This window comes from Halyomorpha halys, unplaced genomic scaffold (genome assembly GCF_000696795.3).
Source record: "Halyomorpha halys isolate HHAL.00 unplaced genomic scaffold, Hhal_1.1 Scaffold208.1, whole genome shotgun sequence".
NCBI lineage: Eukaryota > Metazoa > Arthropoda > Insecta > Hemiptera > Pentatomidae > Halyomorpha > Halyomorpha halys.
The window spans coordinates 963,233-978,744 of NW_027109100.1; the positions used below are offsets into that span (position 1 = coordinate 963,233).

The window sequence follows — 15,512 nt, forward strand, 5'->3', positions numbered from 1 at the left end:
CATGGTGTAAGCTGTATGACATTTTGTGTTGTGACAGTACTATCACCACTTCCTTTCAGCTGCAAGTCATGTCACCTTTTTAGCAGTAAATACATAGTTCTTTATAATTGCATTCACAATTTTACTTTTTATTAATGTAGTTCAAATTATCTTAGTCTTTGAAATTAAGTTTCTAGATTCAAATTTTTCCCCATCTCCCGTTTTTCTATTTATTGTCACCAAGTTTAACTGCTAGCAAGTGAACAAGGACATTATCATACTGTTTAACAGTACTACCATAACATGAAACTGTCACTGTTGAAATAGATCTTTAGTGATAGTTAAATAATTTTACTTTAAGATTGGTAATGTATAAAAATTTACAAAATTAGAATTTTTACTTTTTTTTATTAAAAAAGAATCTACAGTAGGCTGTGTGATTTTATTTAAATTTTTATTTATGTTGTTTAGAAATATATTTAAATAAATGTGATGTTATGTTTTTACTGAGAATTGATATTTATTTGAAAACTCAAGTCCTATTTCTTTGAATTATGATGTGATGTTATTATTAAATATAACATAATTTATACAATTAATGGTTTGGAATAAAATCCTTGCAATTTATATTTTTGAGAAGAGTTTATAATAATTATGTCCATTTACTGTTAATCAGTTAGGATATATGGCTAAATTTTTTAACAAAAACGCTTATCAGACAGAAAAATTTAACTTCAGTTAATAAATAAATTGTCTTTATTTGTGATAATGGATAATGTGATAATTAACTAACTATAAATTTACCAACATCTCAATAGAAAATTACTAAATAAACAATGACTGACAAATTACATATTATTTTTAATTAAATGAATGAAAATTTAATCATGTAATTAATAATTTATAAATATTTTTAATATGATTAATAAATAAAACTAAATTGTTCATTATTAAAGGGTCAATCCATTGTAAGCAGTCCATCACTGATTACTTGTTTATGTAAAAAAAAAATCATAATTTTTAGGTCCATTTCTTTATTTCTCATTAGTTAAAAAATAATTTTAAAACATTTTTATTGTATGGATGTTCAAATGGGCGCCATATTTGTTTCAGTTCATCAGTCATTTTAGAGTTTCTAAGGATATTTGGTTTTATAAATTACTCAACACTGAATGGTCTCTGTGATACCAATGTTATCAAATGAGAATGTATAAAATTCAAATTTTACGGGGTGATTTAAAAGATTTTTGATTTTTAAACGAAGGAAGATCTTCTTCTCAGCCTCAGGTCTTTTATTTATTTTTATTTTTTCGTACTTATAGATACATAAGTATACTTACTTTATGTGATGAGGCATTGAGAACCAAAGTGTATCAATTTTTAGATAAACCTTTTCGAAGATTTTGACTTAATTTTCATCGAAATATTTTGGACCAATTTTGAAAAAGAATCTTTATATGTCAGTTAGCAGTTACAAGCATTCATTACATAGCAGTTAATAGTGGAGCAGGTGGCACTGCCAACTTGAGATTGAAGACAAAAATGTGGAATAGTCCATCTGACATGAACTTGTGGTTGAGTGACAATATATTTATTTTCTAGACCACTTGAAATGGACTAACTTTAAGAGGAGTTTATTTTATTAATTCTGAATCTGGTTTATACTAATTTCATTACTGTTACTCTTTAATTTAATAATTTTTTTTGTCTAATGTTTCAGTTTTTAAAAATATTTCTATCATTTTTATGCAAAACTTTAAAATTGGCGTTCAAAATAATTAACATTGTTAATCTAATCTTAAAATGTTTACAATTTTAAAACACTAACACTTTTTTGTAATATTTAAAAATTTCAACTTTATTAGGAAACTCTTAGAGAAATTGTGATGCATTGCATATTGGCAAAACGCATAAACAATATTGTGTAGGTCATGGAAATATAAAATCAGTTATTATATAGATCAACTTCATTCATTACCAAGTGAGTATTATTGATTAAATATTGAGTTTTTTTTTTTTTTATTAAAGTTAGTTTTTATGCACATTTATGTATTTTTTATTTTAGCAGATGAGCATATTATTTTTATATTTTTAGATTGCTGGAAAATAGTCAAAATGATTCCTAGAACAGATAATGGTTATTGCTGTTCGAAATGCAAAAAAGGCTATAGATATCGGGAAGGATTGTATCGCCATTACAGGTATGAGTGTGGAATAAGGCCACAATTTGCCTGCCCATATTGTCCATATAAAGCCAAACAGAATGTTACTCTCAAGTTTCATGTATTTTCCAAACATTGTGAAAATTTGTCTTAAAATTGTTTTTAGAAAAATCTACTTTCTAAATTTCTGTTTCTGTTCATTTCCTGTCTAGTTTTATTTTTATTTTATTGTCTGCCAGAAAGAAAATAAAATTAAGTTTATTTCCATTTATGTATATTATATTACATCTAGGGTGTGAAATATAATTTAAAGTAGGATTAATTTTCATGAAAAGATATACCAATTTCTCAATAAATCTATAATTGATCATTCAATTTTTTTTTAATAACTACCTTTAATATCTACCAGACACTCTGATTAATTTACAGTAGATTGATTTGAAACAATAAAAAAAATGTAATTTATGGTTTGTTGATGCTAATGTACAGAATTTTTTACTTCTTACCAGAGAACTGATATGGAAATTTTCTATCTGTTTTGCTGTTTATATAAAATTCTTTCTATTTTAATTTAATTATAATTTATGGTATAACCTTTAATTATTTTTTCCTCAAAGTTTATTGTTAAATTATTGCCAGAGAGAGTAATATCAATTTTGCTATTTTGAAATCAAATTATTGTATTTCTCTATTTACAACTAATAAGTCTACATACACCTTGATTTAATCCTTTGAATGTAAACAAACATTTAATTTGTATACATTCATAGAGGTTTACTTTATTTGTTGGTTTTATTTCTTAAACGAATCAGTTAGAATCAAAGTCAAGTGAAAACAACTACTTGAAATGGAAATTTCTTGAGAGATTAGGCATTGTTAATCATAAAACCATAGGGAAATCACTATGCGAAATTGTGAGAATTGTTAATAAAAGTTTTTCGACGGTTCAGACTGTTATTCGAAATTACAATACTTCAGTGTCATCATGAGCGTGCTATTTTAAGAAGTGTTCATGAAAACTCTAAAATAAGTGCTCCTACATTAGCTACTAATTTATTGGGGGATTATAACATTTGAGTAACACCTCAAATGGTACATAATTAAAATTTTAAAAAATAATCTCATATCGCGAAGGGCTCACAAGAAGTCGATATTAGCTTAGTTAACTGAGCTAAGCAGTTGGCATTTGTGAAAAAATTATCTTGATAAGCCTACCAGGCTTTTGGGACAAAGTAATTTTCATGGATGAGTCTAAAATTAATATTTTCGGTACTGATGACAACTCCAAGTGTGGAGGAGAAAAAAGGAGGCTGTAGCGAGAGGGAGCAAGCGGTTTCATCACAACTCACCAGAGCGCTGCACCTCGAGCCTCACCGAAGTTCTCAAATTTACATATTGCATTATTTTGTAAAAACATATTGTCATTTTTATATATTATTAATGTCTGCACCTAACACTTAACAATATCAATTGAATTATTAATAAATGATACCAAACCAATGCACAAACCTATCTCAAGCAGACATGTACCGACCGCTTCTCTGTCACAGCCGCATGGACTAGGCCTATAAATAAAGGGGCTCTAAATCCCCTCTTTTTCCCCGCTCCAATAATCTACAGGCCATATAATAAATCTAGCAAGACTACATCATTAATTAAGACGTTTCTCCTACCTTATAATGCCTAAAGGCAGCAATCAAAGGTTTTTACCTATGGTAAAAAAAGGATAAAAACTTGTACATACATATTTCATGTACCTTAATTTCTTTTCCTAATTAATGGAGGGTACGAAAAAAAAAAAAAAAAAAAAAATCAAAGGTTTCACTAAAGCCAGCTGTATATATGGTACACCTCACCATATGTACACCATGGTACACATATGAAACAAATTTAAATTTTAGGAGGGTACGAAAAAAAACCAAAAAAAAAACCCCTCTTTGATCTTAGATCCACCTCCTTCCCAGGCCTAGTCCTAGTGGCATATGTACACTCTACTTGAGATAGAGAAATTCATTGCCAATCTATTCAAACAAGAGTTGTTTTTCTGTATGCAGGTCTAAGATGATGGCCTATCTCCTTCTCTCCGGCTTATCTTTTCTCTTCTTCCTTCCATTTCATCTCCGCAACTAAGATTGTAACCTAATCCTTAACGGTTACACTGGTCCGTCTGTTTCATCTCGGCAACCAGTGTAATTTCCCGTCTCTCCCTGGCTCTAGTCCGTCCACTTCATTTCAGCTTACTGGTCTGTCCGCTTCATTTCGGCAACTAGTAAGCTGGCTCCTATCTTGACAGTTCTAGTCTGTCCGCTTCATCTCGCCAACTAGAACTGTTACTCTACCTCAGACTCTCTCACCTAGACCTCCTCTACCTGAGTCAGTGTCCAGGGCTCCATCCTCTGGCACGGCCGTTCCTTACTTATGTACCTTGTCGAGGGCCTTCTGTAAAGTGGATATCAGGCTGGAAAACAGCCTAAGACTAGACACAACCCCGACAAGGCCCTGAAATTAAAAAACTTATGCCCAACAGTTAAATCATGGAGGAGGAGGGATCATGGTTTGGGGCTCTATGGGTTCAGCTGGAGAAGGCAACTTGAAGATCATTGAGGGAATAATAGATGAATATGTATACGTAGATGTCCTAAAACAAAATCTGCGACCCAGTGCTACCAAGTTAGGCCTGGGATCAAATTTTATTTTTCAACACAATAATGAACCTAAACATCGTGCCAGAAGGGTCGAAGAATGGTTGCTGTACAATACTCCACGTCAGTTTAGAACACCACCACAATCGCCTGACCTTAACCCCATAGAGCACCTCTGGCAGGATCTTAAAATGAGGCTAAGGCATCACGAAATAAGAAATAAATGGCAACTCTCAGAGGCCCTCTAGGAGTGGTTGAAAACGGATCCTACTTTTACAAAAAAAATAGTTAGCACAATGAATAATTGTTTGAGAGAGGTAATGAAAAATAAAGGAGGTCCCACAAACCATTAGATAATTTTTTGTTAATTATTTGTCTTGATAACTATTTTGTTATAGAATACATATTTGCTGTGTATGCAGACTTTTTTTGTGAAAATGTATTGTTACTTTTTCTGCATTATTTTCTGTTGTGTTTGTAAAATTTTTAAACCACTTTAAAATGTACCAAATTAATCAAAAGGGCTTGCAATCAAGTCAAAATACCTATCATACCTTTTGCTTGAAAAAGATTAAGATAATTTATTAGAAAGAATATTTTTTTTCAGATGAATTAAATGATTCAGACATAATTTTGTTTATAACTTTTTTTTTCCACATAAATCTAATTTAACATAAAATAAAAACAGTCATGGATCTTTGTTAGGTAAAATTTGAATGAATTTACTTCCGGGGCTTGCTTAGCCTTTTCCATATTTGGCACAATTATTTACATATCATCCTGAGTATTAAATTAAACCTAAATGCATTAGATGAGGAAAATAATTTTCTAACATTTTATTTTTTAAAAATAGTGATATGTACTGAGCACAACTTATCGTTTCTTATTCATAATAAAAAATGATACATAAAATAAAATAGATGAATTGTATCGCTTAAAAATAATAAATCTTGTAAATAACAAATTATGTTAAAAATGAATAAGTGAAAAATATAAAAGAATTAATTGTTACTAAATAAATTTTTTAAAATGATACTTAATTCTGTTTTATGATACTATAAGAATTTAACAAGCCTTGACAGCATCTGATTGAATAACCAACCATATTCTGAATATTCTGGAAAATCTTAAGATATAAGTAACTGTCATTACAAATATTCCTTGAAGGGTTATAACAATGTATTTATTCTATTGCTTCTGTTTCAACTAGCTACTCATCTTAGCATAATTGCAAAACTTAAATCTCAGCAAACAAAATGCTCTTTTTCCTAAGTTTCAATAAATGTTAGTAATATTTTAGTGTGTTTTTTCTCCAATGAGGAAAATTTTGTATAATTTTAATTATACGAAACTTATTAACTTTATCATCCACTTATTATAGTAAGTATCTGATCGATTTATTATTGCTAATAATTAGTTACATCTGTTGTATTGAATTAATATTACTGATTTTCTATTTTCAATTTTTCAGGAGGGATGGTTTGTACATCTTTTGGTTGCTCCGGTTGTGGTAAACAATTTAAATACAGGCAAGGGCTGTACACACACCAGAGATTTGAATGTGGAAAAGAACCTCAATTTAAATGTCCTCATTGTTTATACAAAGCCAAAAGGAAAGGAAGTTTAAAAAGTCACATAATAGCAAAGCACATGAATAAATTATCTCTAACGTATACAACATAGCAACTGTTTTGTATTTATTCGAATCAGGTATTTATAGCACCTAACAATAGTAATTATTTTATCATATAAAATATTGACAATTGTATTATGTTGGTAATCATATTTCAATATGTTTAGTTCAATAAGTATAGCAACATTTTGGTTGTAATACCTTTGACTCATAATATATAAAGTTTTATTCTAATGTTTTTGTTTGTTTTTATTTTTAAAGTTTGTGAAATGTGGATGAAGCTTTTGAAGTATAGAAGTCATAGAAAGGTACAACGACTTTAAGATTGGATTAGGTACTGATAAGTTATGCACTCCTCCATAAAATATATGCCTGTTGGCAACGTGTATATTTTATCTTTATATGTATATATCTGGAGTTGAATGATGGGTTATGGTTGATAATAAAAGTTATAAATTAGGAAAGAAGTATAAGAGAATATAAAATTACTTTATGTTTATTTTTATTTTTATTAATACAATAGAAAATTACCCTGAAATGACTAATGAAATCCATCACTTTATTATTATGGTTGATTGGATGATTGTTGATAGAATATGCACAGGTAGGTGGCTGCATATTATGAATATGTACTTTTTTGAAGATGATTCAAGGAAGATACTATCATTTTATTCTATAATTGTATATCTAGTAAATATATTTTGTATAGCATAACACAGGTGTATTAAATAAAAATTGAACACTATTTAATAAAATGTAATATATACATCTGTATTATTCAGGTTTAAAGTCATCATATCAATTTTTTATTGTTATATTATAATTATTTCCCTTTTCTGTTCATAAAATATCCATCATTGACTAAATTTTTGTTGTTGTAGTTTACCAAGAGTCTATTATGAAATCATTGGCATCCTTTTTCAACTGTATTCAGTGTGGTAAAAATTACAAATACAAACAAAGCCTTTACAATCATCAGAAATATGAATGTGGGAAAGAACCACAGTTCAAATGCCCATATTGTGATTACAAAGGAAGACAGAAAATATGTCTTAGAAAACATCTTGCCTTGAAACATTCATCGTTAGAAAAGATCTTGTAATGACTCTCATCATTTGCCAGTGAAATCTGACATGTATGGATTTCAGTCTTTAAAATTAGTTAATTTAAAAGTAATTTAGCTTGTAATAGTTAATGTAAGTGAAATAATGAATGAACTATGTTTTACTGGAATTGATAGTTACCAGCAGATGACAATTTTTTAATTATCAGTGTTGTATAATTTATTTTTAATCTCACAAGTATGCCTTTCATATTTTTTATGACTTTTATCATTTTTGTGGATTAAGACTATTAGACTTTAATTTTGTATTAAACTTTGCCCCCTAAGCGATGAGGAAAATGGTGCGAGTGGGTACACTTGATGTATTTTATCTTATTCATGATTTTTTAAAAATTAAATTTCAAAAAGATAATCAATTTTCTTCCTGAAATTCATTATTCGACATTAACAATGACACTTCACATTCATTACAATTCATGACGAAATATTTATAAATAAATGCAATTTTTTTTTTACTTACATAATGATAGGATATTTAATTTTCGGATTTCATAAAAAAAAATACTCAGTTCATGCTAAAACTATTACATGGTATATAAGGTCTTTTTACATAGATATCTTGTAATTTTTTCACTACAAAGTTATAAATATTAATATTTATTTTTGTTGCAGATTATTTTCCTAATACAAATACTACTTTTAATTGTTAACGATGTGGAAAAAGTTATGTGTACAAACGAAGCCTTATAACTCATCAGAAATATGATTGTGGCAAAGATCCACAATTTAAGTGTCCGTATTGTGAGTATAGAGCAAAGCAAAAATATTGTCTGCGAAGACTGTTGCCTTAAAACATCCATTTCATCTGAAATAAGGAACACATTCCAGAACCTAAGAAAAATAGTCTCATTGTATAGATCTAGGGTGCTTCTGAAGCAGAGAAGGGAGAGACCTTGTGTTGTCTGTAGATGTATTTTAGGAAAGCAATTAAAAAAAAAAATCTTTAAATAAGTCGGTCAGTTTGTTATTACCATGTATTTTGTGACTTTTTAATAAAATAGTGCTTTTTTTTTTTTTAATGTAAGTAACACATTCTTTATTATTTTCATTAACCCTGTGCTTCGGAATAGATGTAACTGTTTATATATTATAAATAAATAGGATGTATATTTGTACGCATATCTACTCTTTTGGCATGTTACCCTCAGCATTGTTCAATTTCTCATGAATATTATATGGTAATGTTTGCTTATGTACTTAGCAGTCATTTCTGTTATTTGATGTCGAAGGCATTAAAAATTTCATTTTCCAAGTCTCTATGATTTGTTTGAGTGACCTCTCTCTATTTTATTCTTTAACATGCTGATACTATACAATATTGTCTTACAGAAGTGGACTAATGTTTGAAACATTCCAAATTATCTTATCATTAATTTTTTTTTTTTTTTATGATTTAATGAGATTAGTAATTTTATCTGCATTTTTCTTTGACTATTTCAGTTATAGATATAAATGAATCTAGTTGTGTAAATTTAATTATACTGGATATTGTTTATAACAACCTCTAAGGTATCAGATATATTCGGTTACTATAGTAGATAATGATCTACTATATACTGTTATAACAACGGTTATAACTGATCACTACATACAGGCTTTTATAATCAAGGGTCAGGAAATATTTGTCACTATAACCAATACGTCGTTATATCAAAGATTGTTATAAATGATATCTTATGTATATCAAAATAAAAAAACAAAAACTCAAAAAGAGATAGAAAATAAATTGTTACGATATAATTGGAAGATTCCTTAAATAAATACCTTAAGTCTCTAAAATAGTAATAACTAACTTGTCTAAGTATAAGGACAGGAATAACAAGATAACATATATCCAGGCCAGGCTAGAGACAGGGCGTCTCACATTAGCAGTCTAAAATATATACATCAACTAGTGACATTACATCAAACCGAGGCATCTCAACTTATAAAGTAATTTTCAAACTAAAAATCTGACCTTGCATTTTCAGGGCTCTATATAGGTCAGGTTTAATTCCAATGCATTACTCCCATTACTAGTAGTATTGTTATTTTTCCTAAACCTATAATGCTTTTTAAAATCTATACCATAAGTTGAGCTGCTTTCATTATTATCTGTGGGATTCATGATTTATTTCATTGATAAAAAGTATATATATCCTATTTCTCTGGGTTCTTATCTATTGCCATTGTTGAAATTATTCATTAAATGATATTTTAATAATATCTTTGGATTTTTTTGTGAACTTCCATATTAGTTCCATATCCTTGTTTTTTCACAATCTTTTTGTGCACAAATGTCCATTTCAGTCTTTGCTGATAAGAACCTCAGACAGTGACAGATCTAGCAATTTTCTTAGGTGTTTGCAACTGTGTAGTTGAATTCCATACACCTAATCGAAAATGTTGAATGAAATAAGTATAGTTTAAATAACTTTAATATTAAAATACAATTCATTTTTCATTTAAGGACATCATAATAAAAGCATCTAAAGTTGTATTTATATGTAATTGAAAAAAATTGTTTAAGGAAAAGTATTTGTTATCATATTCTGGAGGGAGGGGGAGTGCTCCCCACATCTCCCTGCTAAATCAGCTAGTGACCTCAGATTAGTAAAGAATGAAGTTTTGATGCATATCTGAACATTTAACGTTTACGTAGATTTGAGCTATTTTGTAATCTTCAAGTTCCTGAAAGCTTTAACTTCAGTTTCATTTTCTAATTCCTGATAAATACTAATCTCTATTGTTCATCTGTTTAATAGATAAAATTTTAGGATTGAATTATAAGTTACTACATGATTTTAAACTCAACTGCTTAAGTTTTCTCTTACCATCAACAAAATGACCCTTAAATTTTCTTAAAAAATTGTCTTACTAACTTTGGAATTTATTTAAAAAATGTGAGCTCTACATTACAATTTTTAGAATGCTAACTAATTAGGTATACACATAAAATAATATAATTTATTACTAAAATAAGGTAAATTGGGACAAGTACATGTTCAAGGCTAATGCATAAATAAAGATTTTTCTCAAATTTGTTTTGTAGGGAGTGTTATCATTGATGCTAATGTAAAGTATATAAAATAGATTTATTTCAAATTACTATAGATAGTTCCTCTCCATACAAAGGAATTAAGACATATTCCTAAATATGTGCCTATCCTGATCATTTGAGTGGTATTGATAATAAAATTTAGAAAAATTTTCTTCATTTTTAAATTATTAATTCTAAACTTGTGAGAATTTTGCAGGTGTAAATAAGAAACCTGATGAAGTTAAAGGCAGTATATTTCAGTGTAGTGGATGCAGTAAATCCTATAAATACAGGGAAAGCCTCTATAATCATCAGAAATATGAATGTGGAAAAGAGCCTCAATTTCAATGCCCACACTGCCCCTATAGGACAAAGAGAAAAGGCAGTCTTACCAGTCACATAATATCTAAGCATATGAATTTAGTTGTATAAACTTGACTGATTTTGTTTTTTAAAATACATTTGTTTTTCTTTTAAGGCTATTCTGACTGAATTGATAGAACCTTTTGTTCTTATTATTTATTTTATTTTGATAATTAATCATTAGAATCATTATTATGCTTTGTAATAAAATAAAAACAAATATTGTATATTTTACTCTTTCAAATTGTTATTATTATTCTATTTTCATTGAATTGTGTAATGGTTAGTTTTAATACCTTATATCAGCTAAGTAAAGATTTTTATCTGTATTATATTTTTAAAAAAATACAGTTCATATCTTAATTATTTTCATTTCATTGATCCAAATTATTTAAATTACAATATAGTTGGAATATTCAAAGTCTTTATTTAATATATTTTTTTATTGGAAGATGAACAATAATGTATTTCTTTGTTTCAATAATTACTTCATCCTAGTTGTCAATTTTTCATTTTATGTATATTAAATATATTTATGTATTGGGATATACCCCAAATATTTCAGTAAATTTTTATATATTATATTTTCATAAATATACTCATTTAAAAAAGTTATTAACTTTAAAAGTACGTTTAATTTTGCTCAATGATAAGAGATCAAAAATTGTTAAAAATAATTGCAACCTAAATCTGATGTATATTAAAATGGAAAATAATGATATGCTTTCACATTACTAAATAATTTGTAACTAAGTGTTATTAATATTAAATTAACAGCTATGATTGGAAATATTTTAAGCCTAGTTATAAAATTGCCTTTTAAAAAATAATTATCTGAACATATTGTGTGTGTGTGTGCGCGTGTGTGTGTGTGTGTATATATAAATAGTTGACCGTATAATATAAAATATGAAGAAGATGGTTGCGGTCAAAAAAGACCAAAATAGTTGTCAACTATTTATTGTCTGGAGTTTCACTCACCCCACTTTGTAGGGCTTCATCAGGGCTAAAAGGATACAAAAACAACTAAAAACATTACAACAATAAGATACAGAAAGGTAAATTAAGGTAGGATAAATATGTAAAAAATAAGTGAAAAGAAAATTATATATATAAATAAAAGGAAGGAAGACATAAACTAGTATTAATATAAAATCAACTTGAATAAAAATTGATAAGAATAAAAAAGTTGTGTAACAATGGTAAGAATAAAAAATTACGTAAACTATACAGTTAAAAAAGTACAGGAGACTCATATAAAAGGAAAAAACAGAAAAGGAGGTGTGTTCCCACATCTACTTTTATGTTTTGTTTGATATGGGAACACAAAATTTAAACACATTAACAGATGGAAAATGAAGAAGTTGAGATTAAATAAAGGTTGTGAAAGAATAAATACAAATTTTTTTTTAAATATAAATAAAAATAAATTTTGTTTGTTTAACCTATCGTCTTGAACAGTTAGGTGGTCCTGATTTGTTCTTTGCTCATTTATTATCATTTAATGTTATCAGTATTAATTATATTTTTATTTATTCTTTCACGACCTTTATTTAATCTCAACTTTCTTCTTCATTTTCTGTCTGTTAATGTGTTTAAATTTTGTGTTCCCACACCTACTTTTCTTTTTTTTTGTTTTATATTTGTCTTTTTTGTATAGTTTACGTAATTTTTTATTCTTATCATTGTTATGTAACTTTTTATTCATATCATTGTTTATTCAAGTTTATTTTATATTAATACTAGTTCATGTCTTCCTTCCTTTTATTTATATATAATTTTGTTTCTCTTATTTCTTACTTAATGTTGTAATGATCTTAGTTGTTTTTTGTATATTTTTAGCCCTGATGAAGCCATATAAAGTGGGGCAAAATGTTGGACAATAAATAGTTGAAACTACTTGGATCAGAACACTGGCACATATTGAAAATAGGTTTACAATAACTGTGTGTTTACTTTCTTAACTGCATCTCGAACCAACTTCTCCTTGTCCTAATGTTATTTATATCATACCTGAATCTAGTTGTCTTAGTAGCTGTAATGACAAAAATTATTTTATTTTATTTAATTGATCAATTCAATTATTTATTTTGATAATGATTGTTGTTAACTATAGCTAAATAAATAGTTTATAGTTATGATCAGTTAACACAATGAAACATTCCCTGAACACCTTTGTTTTTTATAATTAAAACAATACGATTGTAGATAAATATGTATTATATTTTTAATTTTATTTAAAAGTTTTATTCTTTTTATAAATATGTAGTACAGTTTTCATTTGGAAATAACCAATTTTTATGGTGTTTATCCATTTCAGTTTTCTGAGATTGTTATCAGTAATATTATTAAATAGTGATTGATTATAATTTGATTTGTTTATTAAAATAAATTTTCACCATCTTTATGTAAAATTAATATTTTTTTATTAATTTGTAGTTGTAATTCTATTAAACTCCTTATAAATAATTCCTGAATTAACGTAATCTTTAGATTGTGTTTCCTGAGTTTTTAATGTTATCTCAATATTTAAAAGTTTTGAATAGCTATCACAATCCCTTTAGTGATTAGAACAAAAACAGAAAAAATAATCTTGGTTCAAACTCATTGACTACCTCTGTAATTTTTTTAATTAATTCAGAAAAATGTTATTAACCTTCATGGACTTGGTGGTGATAACATTTTTATTCATATTAGACCTCATTTTGTTGATATTTATTATCATTTTATGTACCAATATTTTATGGAAGGCTATTGCTTTTTATTTTATCTTTTAAGATTTTGTGTCTAATGAATATAAATATTTTCTTAGATGTTGGAGCTGGATTGTTTAACTGTAAGCATTGCAGTAAAAATTTCCAACACTTATCATCTTTGATACTTCATCGACAGTCCTATTGTCATCAGTTATGTCCACTTTGTAATCTAATTTTCAAGGGTAATGAAGCTCTTATGAAACATGCCATGAAAGAACATTTATGATTGTTTAATGAATTATTTTTTTATTCTTTTACCATACTGTCCATTTTCTCAGTCTTTCTCAAATGTGCCTTAAAGTGGCCAAAGTTTTTAACTATTAGACTAAGTACTGTTTTTTACTGTTTCTATTAAATGTTAACAGATTTAGCTAAAATTTCTGTTAAAATATGTTCTTGTTATTATAAGTTTTTCTAAATTCTGTTAAAGCTTCTGTCAAAATTTTAGCAATTTACCAAACTGAGTGAACTTGTTTTGATACATTTTAATAATTCTTATATTATTCAATAAATTCTTTGTTGTTCATCAATGATATGATTTAATATATTAATTAATTATTAACTTTTTGGTGTTTCTATATCACCTACTCTTTTCTTGATCATCTAGAAAACTTGAGAGTTTATGTTTTATTTAGAATTTAACTGATAGTAATGAGAATAATGTCTCGTTAGTTATAATATTGATTATTTCTCATAATAGATAAATTGTCTTAGTTAGCTTTAGTTAGTTTTGGATGTAAATCATAAACTAAATTTAGAAAATAAAATTAATTTTGGCAGTTTTGGGGCTGGCTGACAGAAGTGAAACTTCTGGAAACAAGATAGTGTATTAAAATTGTATTAACAATGATCATGTATCCCCTCTTATAGCCTAAGCCAGAAAATATTAAATTCCAATAGAATACAACACTCATTTTCTAAGTCAATTCTAGCAGATTTTTAAAAAATTGTAATAGGGGGGATAAGTTAACAGAAGCTCACTCAATCAATTACTGCACCGCTTAAACTACACGGCAAATGGAGTTGTAGAATGTCAGTAAAGAAGTTTCACTTCAAAAATTAGTCTTATGTTTGAGAATGTATATAATAATAATTTTTCCAATTATCCATTATATATAATAACATATTTTTTCAATTTTATTTTTAAAGTTCTCATTGTATATACTTTGTAAATTGTGTATTCCATAAAAATAGCTTGAAGCAGATTGTTAAAAAAAAAGATTCACTTGTATTGGGAAAGAATTTTATTTACTTTAACTCAAAACAAGTGGAACATGATTGACAAATTAAAAAAAAAAAAGAATCATTTTTGTAAGTTAAATTTTTTATTAATAAAAATATTTAATGTTAATATTGTTTGATACTTACTCTTGCTTCTACTACAGCCTGTATTTTCCTTTCCCTGCTGTTGATTAAGTTATAAACCTTTTTCTACTTGATTTGGTTTCACAAGCCTGGCACTGTGGGATGTTCGGTCGGTCATCTTCGACTGGATCTCTCTAACTCTTTCCATAGGTGATGTTCTATTGAACTGAGGTCGGGGTGCAGGCTGATCACTTTAGGATGCCTTTACCGACCCCATTTAGGTTATCAGTTTACTAATTTGAAACATGAGGCCAAGTCATTGATGTCTATTGAGGCCATTTTTTATTGATGTATGAACTTATAGAATTCTGTTTTAATTTTTTTGAATCTGACTGTTATTTACATTTACATTTTTTTTTCCTCAGAAATTAATGATCAGAGATTCAAGTGCAATAAATGTGACAAATCTTACAGACATAAAGTTGGGCTTTATACCCATCAGAAATTCGAATGTGGAAAAGAAGCACAGT

At 27.6% G+C, this 15,512-nt stretch overlaps 1 long non-coding RNA gene across 2 annotated transcripts; it reads left to right on the forward strand.

The window, feature by feature from the left end:
• Positions 1 to 6,465: 6,465 nt before the first annotated feature.
• Positions 6,466 to 10,769, forward strand: LOC106679536 (uncharacterized). Of its 2 annotated transcripts, none has more exons than XR_010843392.1 (3): positions 6,466 to 6,493; positions 6,678 to 7,551; positions 8,152 to 10,769. It is a non-coding gene; the product is annotated as an uncharacterized lncRNA (long non-coding RNA). The 2 variants fall into 2 exon arrangements; XR_002945205.2 differs by lacking the exon at positions 6,466 to 6,493 and having other exon boundaries at positions 6,546 to 6,750; positions 7,298 to 7,551.
• The last annotated feature ends 4,743 nt before the right edge of the window (positions 10,770 to 15,512 follow it).